We start from the raw sequence: 13,592 nt of genomic DNA on the forward strand, positions 1-13,592 counted from the left end.
AATTGTTGATTGAATGAAAATTACTAACAGAATGAAAAAGGTACTTGCTGAATTGAAATCCTACCTGCAGAATGGAAAAGAAAGCAGATAATGCAAAATGAAAGAAAGGAAACAACTAGATTAATTTTGCAGAAATAAAAGAATGGCAGAATATTGAAGAGAAGAAGTAGAAGAAAAGAAAGAAGTAATCACATTCTACTCAGACACCTCACCAGAAACGGTGCCAAAAGGTGATGAGCGCTAGTATTACAACAAGCATGTTGTAACTCCTAGGCTACCAACTTTACTTATCAACCTAGGGTTTTTACAAACTTGGAGGTGACAGTGTTGTATGCACAAGTAAAAGTGATGGTTTTGCCTATTGTCACTGTTCAGCTGGCGAGAGACCACTGGGGTTCCAAGCTAGACTTCTATAGATTCAAAATAAGCTTGATTCTTTGGTGGAAGAAGGGAAAATATACTCTAATATAGTTACTCTACTACAGTAATGGAAAAAGCCAACATGTAATGCTAAACAACACCATACCCTAATTAACCATTTAAGAAGCTATGCTAAGTAGAATTGCTAAATCAACAATAAACAAATGCTACTATCTAAGTTTAAAAAGCATCAAACCATACTAATGTGCAAGCAAAGAAACTAAACTAAATATATTTTCACTTTTTTGGATTTTAGGCAAAATCAAGTATGCAAACTAATTGTTCTTGTGGATGTGACAGGTGGATGGAAGGTGTTTGAGGATGGATAGAAGGTTTATGAAGTTGTTGGATGGTGTGGAGGGGTCCTAGGAGAATTTTTGTGACTTCCTAGAGGTTTCAAATCAATTCGGTCTCAAAACAGGTCATTTCAAGAAAACCTATAGAATGTACTAGAAACCTATAGGATGATCCTGTAGGAATTACAGGAAACCTACAAGATACAACCGAGAGCTAATTGTGAGGTGTTGGAGGTGTTGGGAAGCTTAGGAAAGGTGTGTGATGGGTGGAATGGAGTGTTAGAAGGTCTAGGAGCACTTAAGAGTCAATATCCAAGATAAGAGTTGGCTAGATTCGCTCAATGTGTTTAGGAGAATTTCAATGAAAAATGATGAAAAACTAGTGAGGGTGATGGTGAAACAAGGGATGGCTAAGGTGGATGAAGTGGGAGGTGACTCCTGGTTATGAAGTCTTGGTCTCCTCCTGAAGCACCTGCTCTGCATAAGATACGCGTGTCTTCCAAAAATAACTATGCAACAAGACACATTTTCATGACCTAGAAAAGCATGAATCAACTGCATATATTATGCATGAAGAAAGTTGCTGAAGGGAATGAAAGCATGAGTGACATCTTATTGCAGAAATGGAGATGGAAAAAGATGACAATGAAATCTGCCTTGCAACATTAACCAACTACTGAATTAAATGCAACAAACTCCAAAGCTCATAAAAGAACTAGAAACCTGTGTTTCTGGGGACGTTGAAGGGTCCCTTCCTCAAGTCAAGGTCCCAAAGGGAGGAAGTGAGGCCGAGACACCTGCTAAAAACCTTGTGGTGATTCTTTTTCTCCTTGCTGACCCACTACTTTAAAGAAGGCACAAATGGAAGCAAACTATCACACAACCAATCTAATCTACACTATTTGTAATGTAAATTCATCTACTAAGCAAATAAACAATTAAGCTATGAATCTACACTAAGCATACATGTACAATAAAGAGGAGCCTTGGCTGATAGGGTTCGGCCCTAACCCAAGAGATTTAGCTGTCTGAGTTAACTCAATGCTGGCTCAAAAAAAACTCACTCTTATTACCAAAACAACATACTACATCAAAAGAATTGTCACAAGTCTTGTAGCTCGAAAATAGAGTAGATTTTTACAATGAAAATCTAAATCCTAGTGAGGTCCTAGGCCTCTCTACTTATACGTCTGATGTCTCCAACGACTTACTTAAAATTAGGGAGGCCCGGCTCCGAAACTCGAGATAAACCAGTGCTTTGTCTTTCACTTGCTTGACTGCCTTCTAGTCCTCATGATTTGGCTGTTTGCACTCTGAGCTGATGGAGGAATATTCAAATGTAGGGGTAGTAAATGAGGAGTATTTACCTCCTATAATCCCTCTCCCTTTTCCCATTCAAGTTTTGACCTTGTTCATTGCCAAAATTCATTTTTTTCTCCTTTAATCCTGCACTAAATGCACATTAGACCACAAAGCAAAATATCCAACTCTAACTCATCTCATAAATAAAATATAATCAAAAGTATGCAATAAGTTATGAGAATAGTTGGTTTGACTAAGCTAGGAGGTGAATTAAGGCCCATATAATTACCCAATGATGAGGCTCATCACCATGATTGATTTTCATAATAATACAATCTTTCTTGCAATGTGACGTTGCAACATGCTTGACCATGGTTGACCATGGTTGATTTTCATATGCAGACAATCTTTTGTCACAATGCAATGTTGAACCATGGTTAGTTTTCATATTGAGAAAATATTTGTCACAATGTGGCATTAGACCATGGTTGACCATAATTATAAACTAAGGGGATTTGTATTAGACCAATGGTTAATTTGTATTAGAGCATGGTTGATTTTCATATTGAGGGAATCTCTATCACAATGTGACATTGGAACATGGTTGACCATTGTTGATGATAATTACAAACCCAAAGGATTTTTACTACACCCTAGGCTTAATATTATAAACCCTATAAATAAGATTATATCCTAGGAATATGAACCTTTATATTAAAAATCCAAAGGGATTGACGTTATAAACCAAAGAAAATCATAAACCAAAGGGATTAATTCTAAAACCCAAGGGAATAATATTAGACCGAAGGGATTAATATTATAAAACTAAGGTATATAAATCCTAAAATAAATATTATAAACCCTAAAATAGACATGGTAGACTAAAATAAATATGGTTTACTATGGCTGACCATGGTTGACTATGGTTGGGAGTAATATTAACCCAATGCATGAATATTATCAACCCAATGTAATTAATTAAATTCATGGGATTTATAAAGCCAAGAGATTGATATTATAAACTCAAGGGAATAAAAACCCAAGAGATTCATATTATAAACCCAAGGGGTTAATTCTAAAATCCCAAGTGATTATACACCCAAGGGAATAATATTAAACCCAAGGGATTAATATTATAAATCGAGCATAAGTAAACCCTAATATAAATAATATAAACCCTAAAATAAACATGGTTAAATATGGTTTACCAAGGTTGATTTTCATATTGAGATAATCTTTGTGACAATGCAACATTGGACCATGGTTGACTATGGTTGATTTTCATATTGAGACAATATTTGTCACAATGTGACATTGGAAGATGGTTAATCATTATTGGCCATGGTTGATGACAATTGACAATGATTTGGCATTGTTGACAATGGTTTACAGTGTTGACCATTATTGACGATGCTTGACAATGATTCATTTTCATATTGAGACAATATTTGTCAGAATGTGACGTTGCACCATAATTGACTAAGGTTGACCACTATTATAAATCCAAGGGATTCATATTAAACCCAAGGATTAATATTATAAACACTATGAATAAACCCAATGGTTTACCATTGTTGACCATGGTAGACTATGGTTGATTATGGTTGATTTTAATATTGAGACAATCTTTTTCTGAATGTAACATTGGACCATGATTGACCATGATTATAAACCCAAGTGATCTATATTAAACCTTATGAATAATATTATAAACCCTATGAATAATATTATACCCTATGTATATGAACCCTCAGAGTAATAAACCCAAGAGATTGATAATATAAACCCAAGGGAAAAATAAACCCAAGGTGTTAATACTAAAATCCCAAGGGATTATAAACCCAAGTGAATAATATTAAACCGAAGGGATTAATGTTATAAGCTCAAGGTAAATAAACCCTATGATAAGTACTGTAAACCTTAGAATTATCGTTACTAACCATGGTTGATCTTCATATCGAGACAATCCTTCTCATGATGTGATGTTTCAACATGCCTAACCATGGTTGACCATGGTTGATTTTCATATGCAGACAATATTTTGTCATAATGCAATGTTGAACCATGGTTGATTTTCGTATTGAGTTAATATTTGTGACAATGTGGTGTTGGATAATGGTTGATCATGATTATAAACCAAGGGGATTTGTATTATACCAATGGTTGATTTGTATTAGACCATGGTTGATTTTCATATTGAGACAATCTTTGTCATAATGTGACATTGGACCATGGTTGACAATTGTTGACGATAATTATAAACCTAAGGGAGTTTTATTAAACCCTAATATTAATATTATAAACTTTATAAATAATAGTATACCATAGGAGTATAAACACTTAGAATAATAAGCCCAAGGGTTTAACATTAGAAATCGAAGTGAATCATAAACGAAAGGGATTAATTTTAAAACCCTAATATTTTATAAACCCAAGGGAATAATATTAGACCTAAGGGATTAATATTATAAATATAAGGTATATAAATCCTAAAATAAATATTGTAAACTTTAAAATAGACATGGTTGACTAAAATAAATATGGTTGACTATGTTTGACCATGGTTGTATATGGTTGGGAGTAATATTAAACCCAAGGGATGAATATTATCAAGCCAATTTAATTAATTAAATCCAAGGGATGAATATTATCAACCCATTTAATTAATTAAATCCAAGGGATGAATATTATCAACCCAATTTAATTAATTGGATCCAAGGGATTTCTATTAAGCCCAAGGATTAATATTATGAACCCTATGAATTATAGTACACCCTAGCAATATGAACCCTTTGTTGGGTTGTGTTATATTCTTTCCACGTAGTTAATATGGGGTTTGAAGGGCACCCGTAACCCCACTTTATGGGGTCCGGGGCAGCGCCCCGAAAAATTTTGGTTTTGGACCATATGTTAGGTTAGGCGGACCCACCTATGGTTTTGTGCATGATTTTCGCACATGTTTTTTGGACGCGATGGTTTTCGGTCCATGGTATTGGATGCTTCGACATGTATAAATATGTATTGTAACATTGAAAGGAACATAATGAAAAATCAAGCTGGTAGTCCCGGTTTTGGGATCTAGGGAAAAATCTCTGTGCATATGTGTTTTATGGGTTATGCTCTCGCATTGTTTATTTTCTTTGTTTAAGAATTCGTATGCAGGTAATTTCTGTACAGGGTTAAAACCTACATTTGGTATCAGAGCTGTTTTGGCTTCAAGGGGACGCCTTTGTTGCTAAGGGGTTTCGCTCGGACCTGTGGTAGACCCTGTTCAGTGGGAGATCTGCGAGATCGATTCTGGTGGTGAAAGAAGATGGCGAGCAGTGGAAAGATAGAGATTGAGAAGTTCAATGGTCAGAATTTTGAGTTGTGGAAACTCAAGATGGAGGATCTGTTGGTGGATAAAGATCAGTGGATCGCGGTAGATCCTGGTACTAAACCATCGCGAGTGACTGATGAAGAATGGAAGAAGTTGGATCGGAAGGCAAAGAGCACAATACGATTGTGTGTCTCGGATTCAGTATTGCTGAATGTATCAGGGGAAGCTACGGCAAAGGCTTTGTGGGTCAAGTTAGGGACTTTGTACCAATCTAAGTCTCTGGTGAATAAACTGTTCCTGTGGAAAAAGCTGTATAACCTGAGGATGAAAGATGGACACTCGGTGACAGAGCATCTGAATGCATTTAATACTGTGGTAAGTCAGTTATTATCTGTTGATATTAAAATTTCAGATGAAGATAAGTGCATCAGTCTGTTGTGTTCTCTACCAGATTTGTGGGATAGTCTGGTTATTGCAATAGGTAGCAATGCAACTGCTTTGCAGTTTGATGAAATAGTCTCAGCCTTGTTGACGGAGGAGATGAGACGGAAAAATATGGACAACTAGAATGGTGATGCCTTGTCTGTACGAGGACGGTCCCAGAACAGAAATAAAAATAAGTCATCGAGTGGGAGATCTAAATCTAGAGGGAGATCTAAATCTCCAGGAAAACCTACAAAGGTGGTGTGCTGGAAATGCGGAAAGGAAGGGCACTTCAGAAGGGATTGTAAATCTAAAGCTCCTGATAAAGGAAAGGGATATGATGATGCTCCTTCTGTAGAGGCGAAAACCACCTCAGATGAAGGTGGGGATGTGTACTTGGCTTCTTCAAGTACACATGTAGATCATGAGGCATGGTTGATTGACTCAGGTGCATCCTTTCACTTCACTCCCCATAGAGAGTGGTTCTGCGAGTATGAGAAATACGATGGTGGTGATGTCTTCTTAGGAGATGATAGGAAGGCTAGAACCATTGGTCGGGGAAAAGTAAACTTGAAGTTGCAAGGTGGAAGGGTTAGAACACTTCCAGGTGTTCTACATATTCCTGCATTGGCCAGAAATCTGATTTCTGTAAGCAAGTTGGATGATGCAGGTGTAAAGACGGTGTTCGAGAAAGATACCTGCAAGATGGTTCGAGGAGCACTGGTATTAATGCGGGGAGTTCGGATTGGAACTCTGTATAAGCTGCAAGGTAGCACTGTTGTTGATGGGTGCAATAGTTCTATGGTTCCTGAAAATGGAGTAGAGAATCTAGTGGTCTCTGGAGAGAAGACCATGTTGTGGCATCAAAGGCTTGGACATATTGGAGAGAAGGGCCTTCGAATACTTCATGGTAAAGGTATGGTAGAAGGTATGAATAATAGCTCTCTGGATTTTGATTTCTGTGAAAATTGTGTATATGGGAAGCAGAATCGGGTGAGTTTCCCCTCTGGTGGTAAGAGGACGAAACAGATATTAGAGCTTGTGCACAATGATGTGTTTGGACCCGTGAAGGTTCCGTCACTGGGTAAGTCTGTGTACTATGTATCCTTCATAGATGACTTCTCAAGGAATACATGGATATATTTTCTTAAGAAGAAATCTGAAGTCTTTGACAGGTTTAAAGAATTTAAGGCTCTGGTGGAAAATCAGACAGAGAAGAAGATAAAGGTGTTGAGGACAGATAATGGTGGAGAATTTTGTAGCAAGGAATTTGAAGAATTTTGTAAGAAGTGTGGTATAGCATGGCAGAAGACTACTCCATATACACCTCAGCAAAATGGAGTCACAGAAAGAATGAACAAGACGTTGATGGAAAGGGCAAGAAGCATGCTCAGTGGTGCCGGGTTAGGACAGGAATTCTGGGGAGAGGCGGTGGATACTGCATGTTACCTGATCAAAAGATCACCTTCATCAGCATTGGAGGATAAGACTCCACAAGAAGTATGGACTGGTAAGAAACCCTCTCTTTCACATCTAAGGGTATTTGGATGTGATGCATATGTACATGTTCCAAAGGAGAAACGAACCAAGTTGGATAGTAAATCTGAAAAGTGCATCTTTATTGGGTATAAGGATGGTTTAAAGGGTTATAAGCTTTGGAACCCAGTCACACGGAAGGTTGTGTACAGCCGAGATGTGTTGTTCAGAGAGGTAAAAGATGTTATTGGACATGAAGTCCAACCAAAGGAACCTGAGAAGATAGAGTTTGAGCCAAAGGAGGAAGAATCAGACTCTGCAGCAGAGGAGGAATCAGAAGATGAAGAGCCACAAACTCCGGCTGTGAGAAGATCAGTTCGAGAAAGAAGGCAGCCAGAAAGGTATAGTCCATCTACTTTCAGTTCAAACTTTGCTTTGTCTGTTACTGATAATGATCCCAGAACTGTGAAGGAAGCAGTGGATCAGAGGATGGAAAACTCTGGAAAGAGGCCATGGTCGATGAAATGGCATCTTTGCACAAAAATGAGGCTTGGGATTTGGTGGAGTTGCCGGCTAGAAGGAAACCCATTGGCAGCAAATGGGTGTTCAAGAAGAAGACAAATGCAGAAGGAAAGGTGGAGAAATACAAAGCTCGGTTGGTAGCAAAAGGTTATTCCCAGGTGCCGAGAATTGATTTTCGTGATATTTTTTCTCCTGTTGCCAAGGTAACTTCTATTAGATTACTTTTATCTGTTGCTGCTGCTTTTGATTTTGAGGTAGAACAGATGGATGTGAAGACAGCATTTCTTCATGGGGATTTGGAAGAGGAAATCTACATGAAGCAACCTGAAGGCTTTGCAGTGAAGGGTAAGAAAGAACTGGTATGCAAGTTAAAGAAGTCTCTGTATGGGTTAAAACAGTCACCAAGCATGTGGTATCAGAAATTTGATACATTTATACGGGGACTTGGCTTCACCAGAAGCAAAGCAGATCATTGTGTGTATTTTAAATTAATTGGTGACCGTATTATTTATTTGGTCTTGTATGTGGATGATATGCTGCTGGTTGGAAATGACAAAGAAATTATCCAGGATTTGAAGACCCAATTGTCCTCCAAATTCGACATGAAAGATCTTGGTGCTGCAAACTATATTTTGGGCATGGAAATTAAAAGAGATCGGTCAAAGAGGAAGCTCTGGTTAAACCAGAGGAAGTATGTCGAGACAATACTCCATAGGTTTAATATGCAGGATAGTAAACCGGTGAAGGTTCCTATTCCTGTAGGTGTGAGGTTATCTGCTGAACAGTGTCCCAAGACACAAGAAGAGGAAGAGGACATGTCCCGTGTTCCATATGCAAGTGCAGTGGGTAGCCTGATGTATGCAATGGTCTGTACTAGACCAGACATTGCACATGCAGTGGGAGTATTGAGCAGGTTTATATCGAAACCTGGGAAGGAGCACTGGACAACAGTGAAGCGGGTTTTCAGGTATTTGCGTGGCACTAGTGATTATGGTTTGTGCTACCAAGGAAGACCAGGATTGGACAGAGTGTTGGATATTCATGGCTTTGTTGATGCAGACTGGGCTGGAGATCTGGATCAGAGAAGATCTACAAGTGGGTATGTGTTTAACCTATTTGGAGGTGCAGTCAGTTGGATGAGCAAGAAACAATCTGTAGTGGCACTATCAACTACAGAGGCAGAATACATGGCAGCCACTCATGCAAGCAAGGAAGCAGTTTGGTTGTAGAGATTGTGTTCAAGTATGGGGTTAGTACAGGGAGCTATAAGAATAGACTGTGACAGCCAAAGTGCAATTTTCTTGGCAAAGAACCCTGCTTATCATTCAAAGACAAAGCAAATTGATGTTCAATATCACTTTGTGAGGGATATGATAGAAGACAGAAAGGTGTTGCTGGTAAAGGTGGACACTTTGAAGAATACTGCAGATGCATTGACAAAATCTGTGAGCTCTGAGAAGTTCTCTTGGTGTAGAGAAGCAATGGGAATCTCAGGGCTGAAAAAATGACTAAGCTCTCCTGTGGCCCCCTGTGGAAAGAAAACAACAAGTGTGATATTGTTGGGTTGTGTTATATTCTTTCCACGTAGTTAATAGGGGGTTTGAAGGGCACCCGTAACCCAACTTTATGGGGTCCGGGGCAGCGCCCCAGAAAATTTTGGTATTGGACCATATGTTAGGTTGGGCGGACCCACCTATGGTTTTGTGCATGATTTTCGCACATGTTTTTTGGACGCGATGGTTTTCGGTCCATGGTATTGGACGCGATGGTTTTCGGTGCATGGTATTGGATGCTTCGGCATGTATAAATATGTATTGTAACATTGAAAGGAGCATAATGAAAAATCAAGCTGGTAGTCCCGGTTTTGGGATCCAGGGAAAAATCTCTGTGCATATGTGTTTTATGGGTTATGCTCTCGCATTGTTTATTTTGTTTGTTTAAGAATTCGTATGCAGGTAATTTCTTTACAGGGTTAAAACCTACATTAATTCATAAGGTTCATAATATTAATCCTTGGGCTTAATAGAAATCCCTTGGATTTAATTAATTAAATTGGGTTGATAATATTCATCCCTTGGGTTTAATATTACTCCCAACCATATACAACCATGGTCAAACATAGTAAACCATATTTATTTTAGTCAACCATGTCTATTTTAAAGTTTACAATATTTATTTTAGGATTTATATACCTTATATTTATAATATTAATCCCTTAGGTCTAATATTATTCCCTTGGGTTTATAAAATATTAGGGTTTTAAAATTAATCCCTTTGGTTTATGATTCACTTCGATTTCTCAATACTCCCATTGCATGTGCAATGTCTAGTCTAGTACAGACCATTACATACATCAGGCTACCGACTGCACTTGCTTATGGAACATGGGACATGTCCTCTTCCTCTTCTTGTGTCTTGGGACATTGTTCAGTAAATAACCTCACACCTACAAGAATAGGAACCTTCACCAGTTTACTATCCTGCATATTAAACCTATGCAATATTGTCTCGACATACTTCCTCTAGTTTAGTAAGAGCTTCCTCTTTGTGCGATCTCTTTTAATTTCCATGCCCAAAATATAGTTATAGTATACCATAGGAGTATGAACACTTAGAATAATAAGCCCAAGGGTTTGACATTAGAAATCGAAGTGAATCATAAACCAAAGCGATTAATTTTAAAACCCTAATATTTTATAAACCCAAGGGAATAATATTAGACCTAAGGGATTAATATTATAAATATAAGGTATATAAATCCTAAAATAAATATTGTAAACTTTAAAATAGACATGGTTGACTAAAATAAATATGGTTGACTATGTTTGACCATGGTTGTATATGGTTGGGAGTAATATTAAACCCAAGGGATGAATATTATCAACCCAATTTAATTAATTAAATCCAAGGGATTTCTATTAAGCCTAAGGATTAATATTATGAACCCTATGAATTATAGTACACCCTAGCAATATGAACCCTTAGATTAATAAACGCAAGAGATTGATATTATAAATCCACAGGAATAATAAACCCAAGGATGAATACTAAAAACCCAAGGGAATAATATTACGTCGAGGGGACAGACAACATAAATCTAAGGTATATAAACCCTATGATAAATATTGTAAACCTTTAACTTGCCATGGTTGGTTTTCATATTGAGACAACCTTTGTCACAATTCAATGTTGCAACATGGTTGACCATGGATATAAGACCCAAGGGATTAATATTATAAGCCTAAGGTATATAAACCCTCGAATAAATATTATAAAACCTAAAATGAACATGGTTGACTAAAATATTTATGGTTTACTATGGTTTACTAAGGTTGACCATGGTTGACTGTGGTTGACTATGGTTTGTAGTAATATTAAACAAAACGGATGAATATTAACAACCCAATTTAATTAATTAAACAAATGGGATTTATATTAAACCAAATGATTAATATTATGAACCCTACGAATAGTAGTACACCTAAGGAAGATGAACCCTTAGATTAGTAAACCCAAGGGATTGATATTATAAACCCACAGGAAGTAAACCCTAAAATTATCATGGTTGACCATGGTTGATTTTCATATTGAGACAATTGTTGTCATAATGTGATATTGCAACATGGTTGACTATGGATATTATAATGAAGGGATTAATATTATAAATCCAAGGTATATAAACCCTAAAATAAATATTATAAATCCTAAAATAAACATGGTTGACTAAAATAAATACGGGTGACTATTTTTGACCATGGTTGACTATTATTGGGAGTAATATTAAACCCAAGGGGTGAACATTATTAACCCAATTTAATTAATTAAATCAATGGGATTTATATTAGATCAAAGGATTAATATTATGAACCCTATGAATAATAGTACACCCTAAAAATATGAATCCTTAGATTAATAAACCTAAAGGATTGATATTATAAACCCACAGGAATAATAAAACCAAGGGATCAATACTAAAATCCCAAGGGAATAATATTACACAGAAGTGATAAATATTAACAACCCAAGGTATATAAACCCTAAGATAAATATTGTAAACCCTATAATTATCATGGTTGACCATGGTTGATTTTCATATCGAAACAACCTTTGTCACAATGCGACACTGCAACATGGTTGACCATGGTTGACCACGGTTGACCATGATTTATTTTCATATGTAGACAATCTTTTGTAACAATGTATTGTTGAGCCATGGTTGATTTTCATATTGAGAAAAGCTTTGTCATAATGTGATGTTGGACCATGGTTGACCATGATTATAAACAAAGGGGATATATATTATACCCAAGGATTAATATTATAAACCCTATGAATAATATTAATACCTAGGAATAAGAACCCTTAGATCAATAAATCTAAAGGATTGGTATTAGAAATGAAGGGGATTAATAAACCAAAGTGATTAATACTAAAAACCCAAGGGAATAATATTAAACCCAAGGGATAAATATTAGAAACCAAAGGTATAAAAACCCTAAAATAGACATGGTTTACCATGCTTGATTTTCATATTGAGATAATATTTGTCACAATGTGATGTTTGAATATGGTTGTCCATGGTAGACCACGGTATACCATGATTACAAACCCAAGGGATTTATATTAAACCCTAGGATTAATATTAAACCCAAGGGATTATCATGGTTGACCATGATTTATTTTCATATGCGCACAATCATTTGTCATAATGAAATGTAGAACCATGGTTGATTTTCATATTGAGAAAATATTTGTCATAATGTCACGTTGGGCCATGGTTGACCATGATTTGTAAATGAAGGGTATTTATTTTAATTCAACATTTAATAAATATTTACGGGAAGAATAAGTAATGGGATTTTTTGAAGTCCAACTCTTTTTTAAAGTTTATACTAAAAAAAGAATTTGCTTCTTAAAAATATCAATGAGAAAACATATTTTAACTTTTAGCTACATCATTTTCCTATATAAAAACTTTAAAAGGCTTCTTATGCAAAAACATCATATATATATATATAATAAAAAATTGAAATAACAACATATTGACTTAGCCTAAATTGCATATAATAAGGAATCACTCAACAACAAAACACCTTGTTACGTTTAGGATCATTGCGGAGGAATGTCGTAATGATAAATCCAATTTATTTTGTTGCTTTGTGGACTTTAGGAAGGCTTTCGATACGGTTCCTGGATACAACCTTTGGAATAGATTAGAAGAGCTAAAGGTTCCTCTCGAGTTGAGAGCTGCCGCTATAAGATTATACGAGAATGTAATTGCCAGGCTAAAGAGCAATGAGGGGTGGTCGAAAGATATTAAGTGTAACATCGGAGTTAAACAAGGTTGCCCCCTCTCCCCTACCCTATTTGGCATTTATATCGATAAGCTCGAAGGCTATTTAGAGGAAGCAGGATGTGATGGCACGATCTTAGCTGGGATAGTCGTCATCCTTCTTCTTTATGCTGACGATATTGTTCTTTTGGCAAGGTGCCCATCTGATCTTGATAAGCAACTCAGGCTTCTTAAGGATTTCTGCTCTACCATGGGTATGACTGTTAACACTGACAAAACAAAAGTTATGATTATCAAATCCAAGGACACTTACGCTAATTTTATGTATGACAATAATAACTTGGAGGAAGTGCATTCTTACAAGTACCTAGGAATTGATATTCATCACAAGCTCAATTGGAACCATAGCATTGAGAAAAGGATTAATGGGGGGTGGAAAGCTTATTTTGGTCTTGAAAATAATTGTAAAATAGAAAACCTCGTAATGTGGGATAAAAAGAAGTTCCTCTTTGAAACTTTAGTCACTCATGTTATCTTATAT

Source organism: Pinus tabuliformis, chromosome 4_1 (genome assembly GCF_031772625.1).
Source record: "Pinus tabuliformis cultivar Carrire ecotype Pingquan chromosome 4_1, CPIR1, whole genome shotgun sequence".
Classification (NCBI taxonomy): domain Eukaryota; kingdom Viridiplantae; phylum Streptophyta; class Pinopsida; order Pinales; family Pinaceae; genus Pinus; species Pinus tabuliformis.